The 15,352-nt window shown below is 42.3% G+C and overlaps 1 long non-coding RNA gene across 1 annotated transcript in view; it reads left to right on the forward strand.

The window, feature by feature from the left end:
- LOC142004206 (uncharacterized) overlaps positions 1 to 15,120 on the forward strand; it is a 41,474-nt gene extending 26,354 nt beyond the window's left edge. Inside the window, exon 4 of the long non-coding RNA XR_012642947.1 lies at positions 14,600 to 15,120. This is a non-coding gene — a long non-coding RNA (uncharacterized LOC142004206). The remainder of the gene's footprint in view (positions 1 to 14,599) is intronic.
- Positions 15,121 to 15,352: the final 232 nt, after the last annotated feature.

Here is a 15,352-nt window from a genome sequence, read left to right on the forward strand (position 1 = left end):
GCAGTATGGGGAAAGAAAGGTGTACATGACCTCTTGAGGCATGTTTGTGACATCTAAGTAGAAAATGCCTGTTTCTAGGCCCTGCACCATTCAAATAAATGGGAAATTAACCTTTGACCTCACCATAGGAAGGATTAGAATGGGAGGGAATATATTAAACTCACTGTGCACAAGGTTTAGGAATCAAGAGACAGAAAACAGACCCTGAATTTCACCCAGAAATGCACACTGACCTTACTTCCCAACACACCACATGCCAGGGCCCATCAATGTGTCACGAAGAGCCGCATAAATCTCACCCTTTCACAAATGCTCATTCTGCATTTGTTCAAAGCACAATGAAGTTTAATAGTCATGATTCAAACTAAACATCCACAACTCAGCCTCAGAGCCAGTTCCCCTTAGAATTCTGACAAGCAACAAATTAACATCATATAAATATGCAGAGAAACACTCATCTTTGCCTGTGGACTAGAAAAACTGCTGACTCCCAGCACAAAGACTTAATAGAGTGACTGAGTGGAAATCTATTCTTGCTGAGACCTAATGCTTCAGTGATCTGGTTGTAAGTCAAATCAGTGTTTGCCAATAGCTCACGTTTCAAGGGTCAGCCTGGCCAAATGCAGAAGGTTGTGGACTGGGGACAACAATTTCTACTTCCAGTTCAGCCACTTACCAGTTGTGTGACCTTGGACAAATCACGTGACCTCTGTTTCTGTTCAGCCTTTCTTACTGAGATGTTGAAGAGAGCACTCTCTCAACAGAAGTAGAGAAAGGGTTATCCTGTGGTAGAGTTCTGGAAACTCTGGCTTAATTACCTGCTCTGTAAGACTCTGTGTAACCTTGGGCAACTCACTTAGCCTCAGCTCCCTACCTATATATGAGGTGATTGTATTCCCCACCTCACAAGGTAGAGTACTGTGAAGATAAATATTAAAAAGTGAGGTACTCATATGTGATGGTGGGGTGGGGGGAAAGAGGTCATATAATATACCTACAAGCTAGACAGATAGGCAGGCAGAGAAATGGAAGTTCCTGGCACAATGGGGCCCGGATCTTGGCTGAGGTCCTAGATGCAGCTGTATTAAAAATAATAATGGTCTATGCTTTAATCACAAATTAGCTATGATGATTGTTGCTAGATTTGCCTAGAAACCAGAAAATGAGAAATACAGAATTTAAAAGAAGAGTGTTTAATCTCTTCCCCCAACACACCATCATTACACCTCAGAAAATAATGAATTTGGCTTAGAGACTGGACAGAAGAGGGCCTAGAAGTTGTAAAGATTGGGTTAAAATTTTCAATGCACTTCAGTGACAGAAGTTCTTATGCCACTTCTAAAGATAGGACTTTGTGCCTTTTGAAAAATCTTTCCCCAGACCCCTACTTGAATGCCTCTCCCCTGCCCCCACCTCAAAATTAATTTCTGAAGTGATTCTGATCTCTATAAATGCATCCACTATTTACCCAAAACATGATAAATAATTTCCAGACTTTGGGAAGTTTATGGATTGCTCACAGTGACTCTGACCAAGGGTTTCAGAAGCAGACAGTGACTATGGATGATTCAGAATTGGCATATCCGGATTTGACACCTGGCAAAGATGCCTGATTTTCGAAGAGTACAGAGCATCTGCTGCCTACAAACCTGTTTTCTTCAAAGCCCATTGACTGGGGCACCCACCATTACTAACCACTGGGGAAAAATTATTGACTATTCTCAAGTATCAGAGAGGTAGCCGTGTTAGTCTGTATCTTCGAAAACAACAAAAAGTCCTGTGGCACCTTACGGACTAACAGCTATTTTGGAGCATAAGCTTTCGTGGGCAAAGACCCGCTTCGTCAAATGCATCTGACAAAGCGGGTCTTTGCCCGCGAAAGCTAATGCTCCAAAATAGCTGTTCGTCCATAAGGTGCCACAGGACTCCTTGTTGTTCTGACTATTCTCAGTTCATGGTGTGTGTTTGGCCACATGGCATTGTTTCCATTCCATGGTGCGATGACAGATTTTTAAGCAGCAAATTCAATTAAATAAATTTCAGTTTCACATCTTTAAATACAAATGATCATTTGAAAGTTCCTGAACAATACACATATTTTTAAGGCCAGAGAGGGACCATTATGAACAGCTAAACAGATTACTTCCATAACACAGAATCTGATTCAGTCAAACTTCTCTCTCTTCTGGCTTAGTGATGACTTTAAAAACAAGTCGTTCGGTCTCCAAGACTTCCACTGGTGAGGAATCCACCATGTTCCTGACCCTTCCAATGATTAATTACCCTCATTGTTTCTCTTACTTTCAGCAGTTTATCCACTGGCAACTTGTTATACCTTCACTGGCTAGATGCAGTCTTATCTCGTGACAAACTTCAAATCTAATTCAATCATTTTTGCCTGTCTGTTTTGATATGATGGCAATAAAATCTGTCATGTAAGATGAAGTGTTTATAGCAGGACTGGACAGATAGAAAGCCTGTTTCCCAGAGGTGCTGAGGACCTTAAGCTCACAGTGATTTCAGCAGGAGTTGCAAACATGCATCTCTGAAAAATCAGGCCCAAGGCATATTACTAGTTCCTGAGCATCTGTGAAATTTACAGGTCAAGCCTGTAAAAAAAAAAAAAAAACAGCAGTAAAATAGACATAATAGCAAGATAAGCTCAGAAAAAATTTCTGCTCTGAAGTGCAAAGCCCTTTAAAATTTTCAGCTTACTGTTCACACAGGTTCTGTCTTTCTGTGAAGGTGTCAGAAGCCACTTTTGAGTGTTGCGCAAGGAGAGTTCCATTGTATGGCAGTAAGCTACTGAAAGATGAGCAAGGCACATCAGGTTGATACAAACCAAACATTTTCCGCCTCATTTTTAGTTTACATCTCCAGCCTGATGCTATTAACAGGGGAAGGAACAGATGCAGAAACTGATTTGGCTTGACAGACCCGTCGCTGCAGCTGAAATCTGTTCCAACCTCTGCAAACAGCATGGATGCAGATGTAAAGGAAAAACAAAAATCTTTTAAGCCAAGGCTTTAAGAAGTGATTACCAGCTGTGGGTGCCCAAGCTGAGACCCCTTAAAGGAGTCTGATTTTCAGTGGAGGAAGAGGCTGCTTAGTGCTTTCTGTAAATCTGGCTCTGCAATGAGGCCCCCAGATGGGCACCAAAAATCAAGGTGCTCAAAACCACTAATTGTTTTTGAAAATCCTGGCCAGTTTTCAATTGACTATAGGAAGTGCTCAGTGCCATTAAAATGGCTCTTTTAGCAAACACAATCTCTCTCTCTCACACACACACACACACACAGCTACCCTGGAGATAGACAGGTAACTGGGAGCTTGGCTAGATGTACCTCGTGCTAACTTTGATTGAGCTAGAATACTGAAAAACACAGGGCCACAGCAGTGGGAAGGGATAGCTGCCCTGAGGGCCTGTCTGGCATTTCACATGGGACTGTGCTCTAGCATGTTGTTCTACTTGTGCATCTGTGACTCTGCCACTTTGTCTGTTGGCTCAGTCACAGCTAGCATGGGTAGTTCTCCCTGAGCTGAAAATTACATCTCTCAGTGAAGACATACCCATAGTCTGTGGGACTGACTCTATGCCGTGTCTTAGGGGAGATGCTGCTCATGACCCAGTAAGACATATTCATCACTTCATTGATTGTTATTGGGACTGAGATGGAAACAGGCCCAGCCTGTGGGCTTTGCATTTGCTGCTTTTCAAGATCGTTGGACTCGAACGGTGTTCCCTCTATTTTTTTTCAATCTATAGGCAGAATAAATGTTTTCATCTGCACCAAGTCACATGTGGATGTGCACCACCCATAGAAACACAGGCTTCTCACTGTGGGTGGCTGTGGACACTCTGCTATGCAGCTGGTCAGCACCTGAATCCTTCCTGGGCAGCTACCCAAGAGCTCAGTTTAAGGGGAACACTGGAACTGAGTTAGAATCTGAATGCAGACGATCCCTAAGTTCAAAGATATTTGAAGACTGGCTTCTCATTTCAGTCCCATCCACCCAGTGGGGTAAAACCTTTTCTCTCATCCTTTTCAATTCCTGGAATTTTTACAAAGGTGCAGTTTAGTATAATCCCATCTAGAGTAAGCCAATGGCTGAAAAATTCACTAATCTCTGAAAACAGCAGCTGATAATTGTTATTGTGGCTCAAACTCTTGTAACACTGTGGTGATCAGCCCATTTACACCAGCTGAGAACGTAATTTTTTTTTTAAACTGCCCTGACTATCTAATTCTCAGCATTGCATTTGTTACCTCCCCAGAGTCAAACACAAAGGATTATGGAAAGCATCCCTTCAATTACTTGCTTCCATATTGCATTTTGATCTGCAAAAGGAATATCTTGGGTACCGCTATTCTTCTGGTTCACTGGGGGCAGTTTATAAAAACAATATCTTAAAGGTATGCATCTTATCTAATCTGCAGAGATTCACAACATCACAGGGATGCTGGCTTCCAGGCACAGAAGTGATATTTAGCTCACAGGCTAGGCAGCAACTGTGCAGAATATAACTACACATGGATCCTTAATAAAGAAGAGCCAAGGCACATTCCATGGCGTACAAGGTGCCCAGCGTTTGGGGGAGCCCAGAGAGAGGGTGAACCTCCTTCATGTTGAGTAACACACCACCTGGACAAAGGGTTGGACAGAATACCACTGTGATGGAGACATTGAGGCCAGGAATCCAGCATAGTGTGGGCACACTGACCGCTGTAGAGCAGAATTCCAGAAGCAGCGCATGCATTCCCTGGCATTGCTTACAGCAAGTATTGCTAATGCCATGTGGCCAAAAATCCCCACTAATGCACTGTGCCATCCTCCCAAATTGTGAGATGTGTTACAATTCTTAAGATTTGGGGTGGTTCTGACTCCTTACTTCTGACCCTTTAAACCTCACTTCACATTTCCAAGGGTTTCTCTACAGCCACAAGGGCAAGCAACTTGATTCAGCCTATCAATTGACACCAGCAGCTGCATCTTTAAGACACAAGAAAAAAAATGAAAAGAAAAAAAACAAACAAAAAACAAAACACAACAAAACAAAAAATCCACTACCACATATGGTGCAACACAGGTAAAACCTTGACAGTGGGCAACAAAGAAGCAGTTTTATGTATTTGCAAAACACATAACAACCCCCTGATTTTATACCTGGAAATATGGGGTAGGGGGCATAATAATAATTCTTTATCTCCTCACAGCACCCATGAGAGGCTGTTATTACTGGAGATGCTCAGATGCTACATTGCTAAGGGCAGTATCAGCACCTGGGCTAAAATAGGTCCCACCCTATGCAGTGCTGAGCAAGCTCAATGAGGCTGAGAGCACTCTGCACCTAACGGGATTAGTCCCTCCCTCCCAGTAAATACATTAGTGCTGTGTTCTGGTTGCTTCTTTAAACACACAGTTGCAAAAAAGTTTCATTTCAGTTATTTGCCAGGTGCACAGAAAATCCTTGAGAGGCAAAAAGAGACAGACTAGTGAAAAATGAACGGATGCTAAAAGGAGTCCAGTTCCACTCCCCTTTATTCAGTGGGTCTTTTGCCATTTCTTCATAGAACACTAGAACTGGAAAGGATCTTGACAGGTCACCGACTCCAATTCCATATGCTCATGGTACGACCAAGCACCATCTAGATCATCCCTGAGAGACGTCTTTCTAAACTGCTCTTACAAATCTCCAATCATACAGAATCCACAACCTCCCAAGGCACCTTATTTCTGACGGAAAATTTTTCCTAATGTTCAACCTAAACCTTCCATGTTGCAATTTAAACCCATTGCTCCTTTTCCTGTCATCAGAGGCTTATAAGAATATTTGTTCTCCCTCCTCCTTGCAACATTTTCTTTACTTGAAAGCTGTTATATTCCCTCTGTGTTCTCTTTTCCAAACTAAACCAACACCAATTCTTTCTGTCTTCCCTCATAGCTCATGTTTTCTAGACCTTTAATCATTTTGTTGCTCTTCTCCACACCTTCCCCAGTTTCTCTACATCTTTCTTGAAAGGTGGCACCTAGAACTGAATACAACAGTCCAATTGAGGCCTAATCAGTGCAGAGTCGAGCTGAAGAATTACTTCTCATGGCTTGGTTATAACATTCCTGTTAATATATCCCAGAATCATATTTGCTTGCCTTTTTTTGCGGGGGGGGCGGGGCAGAGCAACAGTGTTACACTGTTGACTCATATTTAGGTTGTGGTCCACTGGGATCCCCAATATCCCTTTCTGCAGTATTCCTCCCAAGACAATCACTTCACATTTTGTATGTGTGAAACTGATTGTTCTTTCTTAAGTGGAGTACTTGGCATTTCTCCTTATTGAATTTCATCCTACTGATCTTACATCATTTCTTCAATTTTTCCAGATCATTTTGAATTGTAAGCCTAACCTCCAAAATACTGGCAACTCCTCCCAGGTTGATAGCCACAAACTTTATAAGCATATTCCATATGCCATTATTTAAATTGTTGATGAAGATCTGGAACAGAACTAGTCCCAAAACTGACCCCTGCAGAACCCCGTTTGTTATGTCCTTCCATCAAGATAATGAACCATTAATAACGAGTCACTGAGACTGGTTATCAAACCATGTACAACCCCACCTTATAGTAGCGCCCTCTGTGTTGTACCTGCCCAAGTATTGCTACATAGGTCATGTTATCAAATGGTTTACTGAAGTCTAGGTATACCGTGTCTCCTGCTCCCCCCTTATCCATGAGATTTGTTATCCTATCGAAGACAGCTATTGGCTCTTGATTAATCCATGCTTCCCTGTTCCTTATCACCCGTTCCTTTTTTGGTTAAAAAAAAGTGGGGGTACTCAGCTGGCTCCCCACTCCCTCCCCACAGCCAGTCCCCTGGCTGGTGCTGCCGAGGTGCTGCCACTCGGCACCGGTGAGTACTGGCACAAAAAAAAAAAAACACTAGTCATTATCTAGTTACCTTCCAGGTGTTTGCAAATGAATTTCTTAATTATTTGCTCCATTATCTTTTCTGGCACAGAAGTTAAACTAACTGGCCTCTAAGTTTCCTGGGTTGTCCTTAAGTTCCTTTTTTTATGGATGGGATGACAAATTTGATCAAAGGAACAAAGGCTCAAACATTCCCAGACACACAATTCCAACTGACACAGTAACTGAAATCACCTGAAACTGAAGGAAATGTAAACAAAACGTCAAGCAACATCACTCAGCACAAAATTAGTACTCGCACCTTATTTATTTAGCAGGGGGATTTCCTCCTCTCCCTCCCAAACTTCCCTGTTCACTGGGTTCTGAGAGATGCACACTGTTAGAGAAACTTCACTTCCAGTGTAACAACAAGAGAAGGATTTTCACTGATGCATTAACAAGTATGAGAACAAGCACTTCTCATTTTATCTGCAGTGCACATATTTATAATGTTAACATTGGTGGCTATGGAATTTATGCAAAAATTAAGATTTTACAATCATCAGTTGATAAGAATTAGAATGTTTCTGCAATCTAGCTCTGTCAGCTAAATTGGGATGAGAGGGAGAATAAGGAGAAAGAAGAATTGATACAAAGAACCAATTTAATTTTTTAATGCAAAATTTTTAATTTTGTCAGTAAAATGTTTTTGCAACAAGAACGTCACATCCATTGCTAATTAGGAAACATGAAAAGTATCATTACTACCACAATTTCAGACCTCTAAAATCCATTTGTTACCTTCAAGAGCAGGCTGTATTTAATTTTAGTTGCATTAAGAGTAGTCGAAAAGCTATACCCCAGGAGAGCAATACTGAAGGGGGGATTCAGTGAAAGAGACTTTTTGCTCCTTAACTTCCCATAATTTTGGCTTTCTCTGTTTGCAACACTGTGAAATACAAATAGGCTATTTAAAAATATATGTATAACAGTTAAGCAACAATGGAAAGTCAATAGTTCTCCTTATAAGGGAATAATGCTGGGAAATTGGGATGTGGCATCTTGAGAGATTATGGTCATGTCAGTCAGATGAATCAAGTGTCTCATAGAAGGAATATGTGAAAAGAAGACAGAGTAAAACAGCGGTTCCTCCCTTCTGGCCTTACTGCAGTATTGAGATTTCACCTAAGACTGCCTTCACTGGGGCAGATACTGGTCAGAGTGGCACCAATAGAAGTACAGAGGAACTCCTCTTGCGCTGACAAGTTACTTTGTTTCAGAAGCGTAACAGATACCAGAATCCAGCCTGTTGTATGGAATTTCTATGTTCCACCTGAATCATGAGCAGAGGCAGAGAGAGGGGAAAAAATACCAAGAGGAATTAGAAGACAAAGCAAGCAAGGCCCTAGGAAGGGCTAAACACTACCTTTCAATGTGACTGCACAGCACCCACGGCACGATTTGAATACCTAGAGACATGACGTTATTCCTGGCAAACAGCAAGTTTAGAACCATAGAATTCTAAGGTGGAAGGAACCTCAGGAGGTCATCTAGTCCAGCCCCCTTTCTAAAGCAGGATCAACCCCAACTAAATCATTCCAGCCATGACTGTCAAGTCAGGACTTAAAACACGCTAGGGATGGAGATTTCACCACCACTCTCAATGTCACATTCCAGTGCTTCACCACCCGCCTGGTAAAATAGTTTTTCCTAATATCCAACCTATATTTCTCTCACTCTAACTTCAGACCATTGCCCCATCTTCTGCCATCTGTCACCACTGAGAACAGTCTCTCTCCATCCTCTTTAGAGCCCCCCCTTCAGCAAATTGAAGGCTGCTATCAAATCACCACTCAGTCTTCTCTTCTGCAAACTAAATAAGCCCAAATCTCTCAGCCTTTCCTCATACATCATGTTCTCCAGCCCCTTAGTAATTTTCATTGCTGTCCACTGAACCCGCTCCAATGTGTCCACATCCTTTCTGTAACAGGGCCCAGAACTGGACACAATGCTGCAGATGTAGCCTCACCAGTACCGAGTACAGGGGAATAATAACCTCTCTAGATTTGCTGGATATACACCTCCTAATAGACCCCAGTATGCTGTTAGCCTTCTTTTCTACAAGGGCACACCATTGACTTACATCCAGCCTCTCATCCACTATTATCCCCAGGTCCTTTTCTGCTGCAATGCTACTTAGTCACTTGGTCCCCAGCCTGTAAAATGCTTGGGATTCTTCCATCCCAAGTGCAGGACTTGGCACTTCTCCTTGATGAACACTGTCAAATTTCTTTGGGCCCAATCCTCTAAATTTGTCTAGGTTACACAGGACCCTGTCCCTACCCTCCAACATATCTACCTGTCCCCCTAGCTTAGTGTAATCTGCAAATTTGCTGAAGGTGCAATCCATCCCCTCATCTAGGTCATTAATAAAGATGTTGAACAATACTGGCCCTAGAACCCATCCTTGGGGTACTCCACTTGAAACCAACTGCCAAGCAAACACTGAGCCCTTATAGACCTTGTCAGCTCTGGCCCTCCCTCTTACTGGAACCCCACTCTTTAAATACTCCTCTGAAACCACCCCCACACTCATGCACCTGATGAAGCGGGTCTTTGCCCACAAAAGCTTATGCTCCAAAATATCTGTTAGTCTATAAGGTGCCACAAGACTTCTTGTTGTTCATTGAGCCCTTGACCACTACCTGTTGGAGCCGTCCATCAAGCCAGCTTTCTATCCATCTTTGGCTGTGTCTACACGTGCCCCAAACTTCGAAATGGCCATGCAAATGGCCATTTCGAAGTTTACTAATGAAGCGCTGAAATGCATATTCAGCGCTTCATTAGCATGCGGGCGGCAGCCGGGCTTCGAAATTGACGCTCCTTGCCGCCGCGCGGCGCGTCCAGACGGGGCTCCTTTTCGAAAGGACGCCGCCTACTTCGAAGTCCCCTTATTCCCATGAGCTTATGGGAATTCCCATGGGAATAAGGGGACTTCGAAGTAGGCGGCGTCCTTTCGAAAAGGAGCCCCGTCTGGACGCGCCGCGCGGCGGCAAGGAGCGTCAATTTCGAAGCGCGGCTGCCGCCCGCATGCTAATGAAGCGCTGAATATGCATTTCAGCGCTTCATTAGTAAACTTCGAAATGGCCATTTGCATGGCCATTTCGAAGTTTGGGGCACGTGTAGACACAGCCTTATAGTCCATGTATCCAATCCATAATTCCTTAATTTATGGATAAGAATGTTGTGGGCGACTGTATCAAAAGCTTTGATAAAGTCAAGGTATATAACATTCATTGACTTCCCCAGACAAGTTGGTAACATGCCACAAACACCTCAGGAATAGCACTGGGTCACTTCAGAATAATTCCACAGATGCTCATAAGTTTGACAGAGTAACAAGTGGCAAATTACCGCCTAGGACGTAATTGAAGAGGTTCAGCTCAGGAAAGCTCATCTTCTGCCATCACTGTCATAATTATCTCCTTCAATACTGAAAATGGGCCAACTTCCACTCTGTTACAACTGTGTAAATCCAGAACAGCTCCATTTATGTTGTATTTACTGTGGTTTGAGCAAGAACAACATTTAGCCCAATGACTTACAGCCAAACAGCTCATTTATGTCTGAAAGAACCCAAGACATCTTATGAAATGATTTATCATCTGCATATACGATGCTAGAGGTAGATCAGATTATATAGCTATAGCTAGAGACAGGGAATATACTTAACCTGCTGCTGAAAGGCAGTGCTCGTGGGGTAGTTTATAGCAGCTATTTTTTGGGTAGCGTTGCTAGGTACTAACAGTTTAGGGCCAGAAATGAAGAATAAATCTGCATAGTGCTGCAATGACAGAAATTATTCTAAGGAAGTCCAAAGTCTTGCAATGGGTTTTCAGTGGAAGTGCTCAGAGAAAGGCAATTATCATTGGGGGAGGATTTGGATACACTGAAGATATGTTTCCTTTTGGTTTGGAACAATTCCCCCTCTCTGTAAAGTGAAATGGAGTCCCAGCTAACGGGCAGTCTGCATGGTGGGTTGCCCCAGAATCACAGAACTTCAAAGTCCTGGAAGCCTGGGCTGCCAAGATGCCATTGCCAGAATCCCAACTCCCTTTCATATATGAGCAGAGCTAAGGAACTCAAAGGCTTCCATGATTTTGGCTCCTCCAGCAGCCTGCGAGGTGGGCTGCTTGCAAACTCAGGTTTGTCAGCAGTCCACTATGCAAGCACCAGGCAAGTGGACAGGAATCCAGGTACATTTGAAACACAACTCTGCCTGGGTTCTTCTGCAACTTCATCAACATCACACAGTACCTGGATACAGTTTTGGATTCAAGGAATCTGTATTCTTAGACAGAAAACTGTTCTGTCTGCTCTAGTTTTCAGCACCATCTAGTTTGTTGTTTCCAGCCTAATCCTTGCAGAATAGGATTAACTGAAAGCAGCATGTGTGTGCTTTGCTTTGCCTGTGCCTCTCCTGTTCTGTACTGTACACTTCTAACTTCCATGGCAAACGATTAACTGCAGTGGAACCTTCTTGTCATTAAGTCAACAGATGCTCTGTGTTTATTGCCTCAGGGAGAGGGGACTTGGATTAACCAAACATGGAAGACTACGAGACTGGATATAGAGAGAGAACAAAGGCCAACAATATCACCACCATACCTCCAGCACAACAAAAGTTGGAGCTTTAATTCTTGTAGAATCATTGGGAATGGAGAATACTCAGCACCACAGAGGAATATTAGCGCCCTTTTCCATCTGAGTTGTTTTGGGGTTGTTGGTCAATAAAGTCAAAAGGGTTTATGGGTCAATGAACCAAATCTGTACCAAGATTTAAGAGTGACTTGCAATAATAAAGTTAATTGGTGTAATCTTTATTAAGAGGGGAAAGTTTTAACAACTGACATGGAAAGCGTTGTGACTTTTAGCCTTTGGCATCATTTCGTACTTATCAGCACAAGTGTTTTAACTGTATTAATACAGGAAGTTTGAATATTGAAGTACATGCTCTGAAACTTCCAGCACATACCAAACCAGAAAGGGAACGTATAATTCTCATGTGCATAGAAAAGAGAAATAATAGGCGCCCACAAGCAATCTGTCAAGTGGCAGAAATTGGAGTTATTAGTTGGACCAGACAGAACTAGGATCAGATAGCCACTGGCTGCAAACGTGGTTTGCTGAGGTTTGAGTATTGTATCTTTCTCCTTATGTGCTACTGTTAAATAATAAAGGCAACTTTATAAATGAGGCACTCAGGCCTGACTACCCTAGTCTGACTGTTTTATTAATATGAGCTGAGATCAGATCACTAATCATACACACATGGCAAGAAGGTTTCTCTGAATTAAAGTAGCTATACAAATGTAGTTCATCACCATCAACATTAGCTGCATTCACGTTGTAAGGGTTGTTTTCTCATGGTTACTACCTCTGCCATTGCTACCATTATGGGTGCGTGTGACATCATGACCCTCTCATTTCTTTTATAGACTCAGTGGCTATCACAGCTAGGACACCCTTGCAACGTGACAGCCTCTTCACAAATTCTGAACTTCAGGCTCCAGCTTGCTTTTAAGAATCAAGGGACAGGAAAATAAAACCTAAACTAAATTGCAATGAGCTGCACCAACAAAGGGAAACACACAGATACCAAATACAAAAATGAATGCACAGCAGATGGTTCCAACCTGAACCCTCTGTTGACCCAGGTGAAAGGTAGCAAGATATATAGATATACAAATTTGGGAAGGCTCGTCAATCTGACTTAAAGTTGAAGATTATAGGTTCGTACCTCCCAGGAGTTAATGGTGAAGTCTGAGACAGAGCCTCAGACTGAAGTTTGGGGTGAGTTTTCGGGATTCCCAGTAAGTACACAGACAATGATCTTAGCAGCACTTATGGTTTGTTTATTTAACAGCACAATGGTATATATGCTTAACCAATACACACTACTATATATATATCGGCGGTTAGCACTTAGATTACAATAAAAAGATCTCGGTTAACAATACCTCTAAGCAATACCTACTGTTTTACTAACTATACTTTTATGGTTTAAACCTATGCTAGGTAAACAGGATGCAATACTCACTGACTCCTTTTGAGCTCTTTAGAAGCAGAGACCAGCTTGCTTCCACCTGTCAGAGAGGAGTTATTGCAGTGGTTCAGAAAAGAAAGAAGTTAGCAGAGAGTTCTAGGAAATATCACGAGTAGGAAATAATAAAGAAAAGTGAGAGAGAGTTGGGGTGATAGGCACCCCACTGGTGCAGATCCATCTGGCACAGCTTAACACACGTCACGTTGAGCGTTCTTCTACGCTACCTTCTGTTTTTCCCAAAGGATTTTTATACCCTTTTCCTTCATATTGACTAAATTAGGGTCTGACCTAATCGAATCTTGAATACCTGCTGAGACCCCTGTGTTTTCAATGACCTTATTTTATTCATCCTGTTGTTTTCAAGAAAGAGCTCAAGGGAGAGCTCCCGTCCGGGCCCCTTTACCTGAATTTATTGGATGATCTTATGTTATTTCCTGTAAGTGAGGAAAAGTTTGGGTGTATTTTGATGTCTGAGAGATACTTTTAGCTTGCACAGACTGATATGACACACCGCTACTAACTTGACCTTAAACCTACATACGGAAAGTTAATTTGCCCAAGCTTTCCCCCCTCATGCCCTATTTACCGGGCAGGTCCCTTGCGTTAATGCTGACAGGAAAGATAGACAGGCATAGATCCTTCTAGGCCTCAGTTAGCGAGACTATCGTGGCTTCTTAATACCTGACCTAGATCATATACTATAAGCTAAGAGCAGACTACAACTCCAAAGCAAGACCTTCTGAAGTGAAGCTGAACACACCTCAGAATGGCCTCAGGACAGCTCGTCAATCCCACCTTCTTTAATTAAAGTCCTTTATGAGAGAGGATGTCCTAGGCACTAAAGCACTAAATTCAGACTTGGGACATGAGAGTTCATTTCCCACCTCTGATGGAAAATTCCTAGGTCATCTTGAAGAAGTGACTTTGATCTCTGTTCCCTGTCAATACAATAGGGATACCAACACTTTCCTGTTGCTGTCTTACACTGTAAGCTTTTTGGGGATATCCCTTTCTAGCCATATACCCAGCACCTAGCCCTGTCACCGGTATTAGTTGTGACTCTAGTCTCTATCATACAACAAATTATTATATTCTCACAGCATATATAAAAGTGCAATTTGACCAATAAGAATACAGGACTCTGGCCAATCTACGTGAGGGCATACAAAGTTAGGAGGAGGAACAAATTCACATATTTGCACATTCTGTATCGTTATACTCATTTTACAAATGAGTAACCCGAGTCACAAACAGTAAAACACTTTGTAGACACCTGTTACTACTGTAATTAAAAAAAAAATCCACCTGAGATGATTCAAAAAGTCCCAGAAAAAAGACACTGGTGAAAGGGAATCCTGAGATAGACCCTGTGAAACTGCAAAAATCAGACACCCCTTAAGACTTTGAAGCCTACTATTTAGGGCTGACCAGAAAACAACTCAAGCAAGTCACTTAATAGACACTTGCAGTAAGTAATTTCCTCCCTATACTTCATGCCTTGCCTCTCCAGCTGATTTGCCAGTTCTCATTTAATTTCTTTTTCTCTCTCTCTCTTTTATATATTCATCTTGCCAATTCATTTTCAGCACTGTTTCCAGATCTGAAGATGTTGGTCTGCCCCACGAAAGTTCATCGTCTAATGAATTATTTTGTTAGTCTGTGAAGTGCTACACAACTGCTTTTTCGTTTTGTGAAGATATAAACTAGCTCTCTCTGACTATTCAGAAAACAACTATGTAGTTTCACTACAAATGTCAAGGTTTCAAAATCTGCATTTTTTCTGATGTGGAAAAAAGTTAAAACACTGAAGTAAACTGACACATAAAAGACTGCAAACAGACAAAGAGCAGCCCTTCAATTATGGCACTTCTGTGGGAGATGGGACAGGATCAAGCCCCTACTCTGCCTGATTTGGGCCAGGACTGGAATCTGCGCATCTCATATCCCAGGTGAGATCTGTAACCACCAGGCCTTGAGAAACTTTCCCAAGAAAACCATGTTGAAATTGTTATGACATATTGACTTGGAGGAAATTACTTTTTCAATGGGAAAAAGGTCTCAGGTTTTTGACTGATTTGACAGCTGGTAATTGTGCATGTTGGGGAGAACTAATACTGCCCTCTACGCATTGGATACATCATCCAGCTTTTTGTGCATCAAAAAGCTTCTGGCTCATTGTGCACCTCAAGATGAAAAAAGAACCTGCTAAAGGAGTCCTGAAAACTCACTGCAGAGCCTCCGTCCATGCTCTGCCACAGGAGGACACAAAGTCAGCTGTGCTCAGGGCACAGGTTACTGCTCCTGATGACAAGGGTCTGCTAATAGGACAAGCCTGAGCT

Source organism: Carettochelys insculpta, chromosome 31, assembly GCF_033958435.1.
Source record: "Carettochelys insculpta isolate YL-2023 chromosome 31, ASM3395843v1, whole genome shotgun sequence".
NCBI classification, from domain to species: domain Eukaryota; kingdom Metazoa; phylum Chordata; order Testudines; family Carettochelyidae; genus Carettochelys; species Carettochelys insculpta.